The sequence below is a fragment of the Arachis ipaensis genome, chromosome B8 (genome assembly GCF_059453495.1).
Source record: "Arachis ipaensis isolate K30076 ecotype BB chromosome B8, ASM5945349v1, whole genome shotgun sequence".
NCBI lineage: Eukaryota > Viridiplantae > Streptophyta > Magnoliopsida > Fabales > Fabaceae > Arachis > Arachis ipaensis.
Genome location: NC_142443.1, coordinates 98,510,860 through 98,517,041, shown reverse-complemented (window position 1 = coordinate 98,517,041; position 6,182 = coordinate 98,510,860). Strand labels below are relative to the sequence as shown.

At 39.3% G+C, this 6,182-nt stretch overlaps 1 non-coding gene across 1 annotated transcript; it reads left to right on the top strand.

Moving 5' to 3' along the window:
* Window positions 1-5,719: 5,719 nt before the first annotated feature.
* Window positions 5,720-5,827, top strand: LOC148548965 (small nucleolar RNA R71). Its single transcript, XR_015897256.1, has one exon. It is a non-coding gene; the product is annotated as a small nucleolar RNA R71 (small nucleolar RNA).
* The last annotated feature ends 355 nt before the right edge of the window (window positions 5,828-6,182 follow it).

Below are 6,182 nucleotides of genomic sequence, written 5' to 3'. Positions count from 1 at the left end.
GCCTTTTAGTTTAAAGGGTTATTGGCTTTTTCTGCTTGCTTTTTCTTTTTTTTTGCCATTTTTTTCGCAAGCTTTGTTTTTTCACTGCTTTTCTTGCTTCAAGAATCAATTTTATGATTTTTCAGATTATCAATAACATTTATCTTTTTTATTATTCTTTCAAGAGCCAACAATTTTAACATTCATAAACAACAAATTCAAAAATATGCACTGTTCAAGCATTCATTCAAAGAACAAAAAGTATTTTCACCACATCAAAATAATTAAACCAATTTCAAGATAGAATTCGAAATCATGTACTTCTTGTTCTTTTGCAATTAAAAATATTTTTCATTTAAGAAAGGTGAAGGATTCATAGGACATTCATAGCTTTAAGACATAGACACTAGACACTAATGATCATGTAATAAAGACACAAACTTAGATAAAACATGAAGCATAGAAATCAAAAAACAGAAAAAATAAGAACAAGGAGATTAAAGAACGGGTCCACCTTAGTGATGGCAGCTAGTTCTTCTTCTTGAAGATCTTATGGAGTGCTTGAGCTCCTCTTTGTCTCTTCCTTGCCTTTGTTGCTCCTCTTCCTAGAGGTTTCTCTGCCCTTAGGTGCCATTAGTAGTTATGGAAAGCAAAAAGCTGAGCTTTTCCACACCAAACTTAAAAGGTTTGCTCGTCCTCGAGCAAAAGTGGATAGAAGGGAGTAGAAGTAGAATGATGCAATTAATTTTGAAAACTTATTATTGTATGCAAGAAAAATTAAAAAGAGTTGAAAAGAATTTGAAAGGATAGGTAAGTTTTGAAAACGTTTTGGAAGGATGTGAAAAGAATTGAAAAAAAGAATTAAAAAGAATTGAAAAGATTATTAATTTTTGAAAATAGAAATTGAAAGATAAACATTTAAAATATGTTTGATGCAAAAAATTATGAATTAAAACATGAAAAATTGAAAAAAAATTGAATTGGAAACAAAATTACCTCCCTTGTGTCATCCTAGCGTTAAACGCCCAGAATGCTATCTGTTCTGGCGTTTAACACCCACTTGACTGCCATTTTGGGCGTTTAACGCCCAGCCAGATACCCTGACTGGCGTTAAACACCAGGAATCCTTCTTTACTGGGCATTTTTCTGAATGCCCAGAATGCTACTGGTGCACGAAATCGTTATCGTTCATTCCTTGGTAACGGCGCCAAAAACTTTATACGCACGTTCATAATCTTAGTTCTTTATCACAACTTCGCACAGCTAACCAGCAAGTGCACTAGGTCGTCCAAGTAATAAACCTTACGTGAGTAAGGGTCGATCCCACGGAGATTGTCGGCTTGAAGCAAGCTATGGTCATCTTGCAAATCTCAGTCAGGCAGATTCAAATGGTTATGGTGAATTGATAGTTAAAATATAATTAAAATATAAAACGGGATAGAGATACTTATGCAATTCATTGGTGAGAGTTTCAGATAAGCGTATGGAGATGCTTTTGTTCCTTCTAAACCTCTACTTTCCTACTGTCTTCATCCAATCATTCATACTCCTTTCTATGGCAAGTTGTATGTTGGGCATCACTGTTGTCAATGGCTACATCCCGTCCTCTCAGTGAAAATGGTCCAAATGTGCTGTCACCACATGGCTAATCATCTGTCGGTTCTCGATCATGCTGGAATAGGATTCAAACTCGCGAGTGCTTCAAGAATCAATTTTATGATTTTTCAGATTATCAAATAACATTTCTCCTTTTTCATCATTCTTCAAGAGCCAACAATTTTAACATTCATAAATAACAAATTCAAAAGATATATGAACTGTTCAAGCATTCATTCAGAAAACAAAAAGTATTGTCACCACATCAAAATAATTAAACTAATTTCAAGGATGAATTCGAAATCATGTACTTCTTGTTCTTTTGTGATTAAAAGCATTTTTCATTTAAGAGAGGTGATAAATTTATAGGACATTCATAGCTATAAGACATAGACACTTAAACACTAATGATCATATAGTAAAGACACAAAAATAAATAAAACATAAGACTCAAAAACTGAAAAACAGGAAAATAAGAACAAGGAGATTAAGGAACGAGTCCACCTTAGTGAGGGTGGCGTCTTCCTCTTCTTGAAGAACCAATGGTGCTCTTGAGCTCCTCTATGTCTCTTCCTTGTCTTTGTTTCTCCTCCCTCATAGCTCTTTGATCTTCTCTAATCTCATGGAGAATGATGGAGTGCTCTTGGTGTTCCATCCTTAGTTGTCCCATGTTGGAACTTAATTCTCCTAGGGAGGTGTTGATTTGCTCCCAATAGTTCTGTGGAGGAAAGTGCATCCCTTGAGGCATCTCAGGGATTTCATGGTGAGGAATTTCCTCATGCTCTTGTTGAGGTCCATGATCTCTTGTTTGCTCCATCCTTTTCTTAGTGATGGGCTTGTCCTCATCAATGAGGATGTCTCCCTCTATGTCAATTCTAGCCGAATTGCAGAGGTGGCAAATGAGGTGAGGAAAGGCTAACCTTGCCAAAGTGAAGGACTTGTCAGCCACCTTGTAGAGTTCTTGAGGTATAATCTCATGAACTTCCACTTCCTCCCCAATCATGATACTATGTATGATGATGGCCCGGTCTACAGTAACTTCAGACCGGTTGCTAGTAGGAATAATTGAGCATTGAATGAACTCCAACCATCCTCTAGCTACAGGCTTAAGGTCCGGTCTTCTCAATTGAACCGGCTTGTCTCTTGAGTCAACTTTCCATTGAGCTCCTTCCACACATATGTCCATGAGGACTTGGTCCAACCTTTGATCAAAGTTGACCCTTCTAGTGTAGGGGCTTGTATTTTCTTGCATCATTGGCAAGTTGAACGCCAACCTTACATTTTCTGGACTGAAATCTAAGTATTTCCTTCGAACCATTGTAAGCCAATTCTTTGGATTCGGGTTCCTACTTTGATCATGGTTCCTAGTGATCCATGCGTTTGCATAGAACTCTTGAACCATTAAGATCCCGACTTGTTGAATAGGATTAGAGAGAAATTCCCATCCTCTTCTTCTAATCTCTTGTCGGATCTCCGGATATTCGCTCTTTTTGAGCTTAAAATGGACCTCAGGGATCACCTTTTTCTTGGCCACAACTTCATAGAAGTGGTCTTGATGGACCTTTGAGATGAATCTCTCCATCTTCCATGACTCAAAGGTGGAAGCAATTGCCTTTCCTTTCCTCTTTCTTGAGGTTTCTCTGGCCTTAGGTGCCATTGATGGTTATGGAAAAATAAAAAGCAATGCTTTTACCACACCAAACTTAAAAAGTTTGCTCGTCCTCGAGCAAAAGAAGAAAGAAAGTAGTAGAAGAAGAAGAAAATGGAGGAGATGGAGGGAGAGAGTGTATTCAGCCAAGGGTTGGGTTTGGGAGGAAAAAGAATTTGAATTTTGGAGGTAGGTGGGGTTTATGGGGAAGAGTGGATGGATGTGAGTAGTTAAGGGTATTTAGGGAAGAGGTATGGAGGTGATTGATGAAGGGTATTTGGGAAAGAGAACTATGAAAAGGTATAAAGAGGAGAGAAGAAGAGGTGGGGTAGGTGGGGATCCTATGGGGTCCACAAATCCAGAGGGGTCAAGGACTTAACATCCCTACTCCATTTAGACGTGTAAAATGCCCTTAGAATGCATGTCTGGCATTAAACGCCAGCTTGCTGCTTGTTTCTGGCATTTAACACCAATTTCATGCTCTGTTCTGGCATTAAACGCCAGTCTGGTGCTTGTTTCTGGTGTTTAACGCCAGCTTGATGCTTCTTCCTGGCGTTAAACGCCAGTTTGATGCTTCTTACTGGCGCTTAAACGCCAGTAAGCTCTTCCTCCAGGGTGAGCTGTTTTTAATGCTGTTTTTCATTCTATTTTTGATTTTTCAGTAGTTTTTGTGACTTCACATGATCATCAACCTAAAGAAAACATAAAATGGAAAATAATTAAATATAATTAAATAACATTGGGTTGCCTCCCAACAAGCGCTTCTTTAATGTCAATAGCTTGACAGTGAGCTCTCATGAAGCCTCACAGAAAATCAGAGCAATGTTGAGGCCTCTTAACACCAAACTTAGAGTTTGGTTGTGGCCTCTCAACACCAAACTTAGAGTTTGGTTGTGGCCTCCCAACACCAAACATAGAGTTTGACTGTGGGGGATTTGGTTGACTCTGCAGTGAGAGAAGCTTTTCATGCTTCCTCTCCATGGTTACAGAAGGAGACCCTTGAGTCTTAAATACAAGGTAGTCCTTATTCAGTTGAAGGACCAACTCTCCTCTGTCCACATCAATCACAGCTTTTGCTGTGGCTAGGAAGGGTCTTCCAAGGATGATGGATTCATCCTCATCCTTCCCAGTGTCTAGGATTATGAAATCAGTAGGGATGTAAAGGCCTTCAACCTTTACTAACAAGTCCTCTACTAATCCATAAGCCTGTTTCATTGATTTGTCTGCCATCTCTAGTGAGATTCTTGCAGCTTGTACCTCATAGATTCCCAGTTTCTCTATTACAGAGAGTGGCATGAGGTTTGTCCCTGACCTAAGGTCATACAGAGCCTTCTCAAAGGTCATGGTGCCTATGGTACAAGGTATGAAGAACTTTCCGGGATCCGGTTTCTTCTGAGGTAATGTCTGCCTTATCAATGCACTTAGTTCATTGGTGAACAAGAGGGGTTCATCCTCCCAAGTATCATTACCAAATAAACTGGCATTCAACTTCATGATGGCTCCTAGATATTTAGCAACCTACTCTTCAATGATGTCTTCATCCTCTTCAGAGGAAGAATAGTCATCAGAGCTCATGAATGGTAAAAGGAGGTTCAATGGAATCTCTATGGTCTCTAGATGAGCCTCAAATTCCTTTGGTTCCACAAAGGGAAACTCCTTATTGGTCAGTGAATGTCCCAGGAGGTCTTCCTCACTAGGATCAACGTCTTTCTATTCCTCTCTGGGTTCGGCCACACCAAGTAAGGTTATGGCCTTGCACTCCCTTTTTGAATTCTCTTCTATATTGCTTGGGAGAGTACTAGGAGGAGTTTCAGTGACTCTTTTACTCAGCTGGCCCACTTGTGCCTCCAAATTTCTAATGGAGGACCTTGTTTCATTCATGAAGCTTGGAGTGGCCTTAGATAAATCAGAGACTATATTTGCTAAGCTAGATGGATTCTGCTCAGAATTCTCTGTCTGTTGCTGAGAGGATGATGGAAAAGGCTTGCTATTGCTAAACCTGTTTCTTCCACCATTATTAAAGCCTTGTTGAGACTTTTGTTGATCCTTCCATGAGAAATTTGAATGATTTCTCCATGAGGGATTATAGGTGTTTCCATAGGATTCTCCCATATAATTCACCTCTGCTATTGCAGGGTTCTCAGGATCATAAGCTTCTTCTTCAGAAGATGCTTCTTTAGTACTATTGGATGCAGCTTACAATCCATTCAGACTCTGAGAAATCATATTGACTTGCTGAGTCAATATTTTATTCTGAGCCAATATGGCATTCAGAGTATCAATTTCAAGAACTCCCTTCCTTTGAGGCATCCCATTACTCATAGGATTCCTTTCAGAAGTGTACATGAACTGGTTATTTGCAACCATGTCAATGAGTTCCTGAGCTTCTGCAGGCATTTTCTTTAGGTGAATGGATCCACCTGCAGAATGGTCCAATGACATCTTTGATAATTCAGACAGACCATCATAGAATATATCCAGGATGGTCCATTTTGAAAGCATGTCAGAAGGACACTTTTTGGTCAGTTGCTTGTATCTCTCCCAAGCTTCATAGATGGATTCACCTTCTTTTTGTTTGAAGGTTTGAACATCCACTCTAAGCTTGCTAAGCTTTTGAGGAGGAAAGAACTTAGCTAAGAAAGCCGTGATCAGCTTATCCCAAGAGTTCAGGCTATCTTTAGGTTGAGAGTCCAACCATATTCTAGCTCTGTCTCTTACAGCAAACGGGAAAAGCGTAAGCCTGTAGACCTCGGGATCAACCTCATTGGTCTTAACAGTATCACAGATTTGCAAGAATTCAGTTAAGAACTGAAAAGGATCTTCTGATGGAAGTCTATGAAACTTGCAATTCTGTTGCATCAGAGAAACTAATTGAGGCTTTAGCTCAAAATTATTTGCTCCAATGGCAGGGATTGAGATGCTTCTTCCATGTAAGTTGGAATTTGGTGTAGTGAAGTCA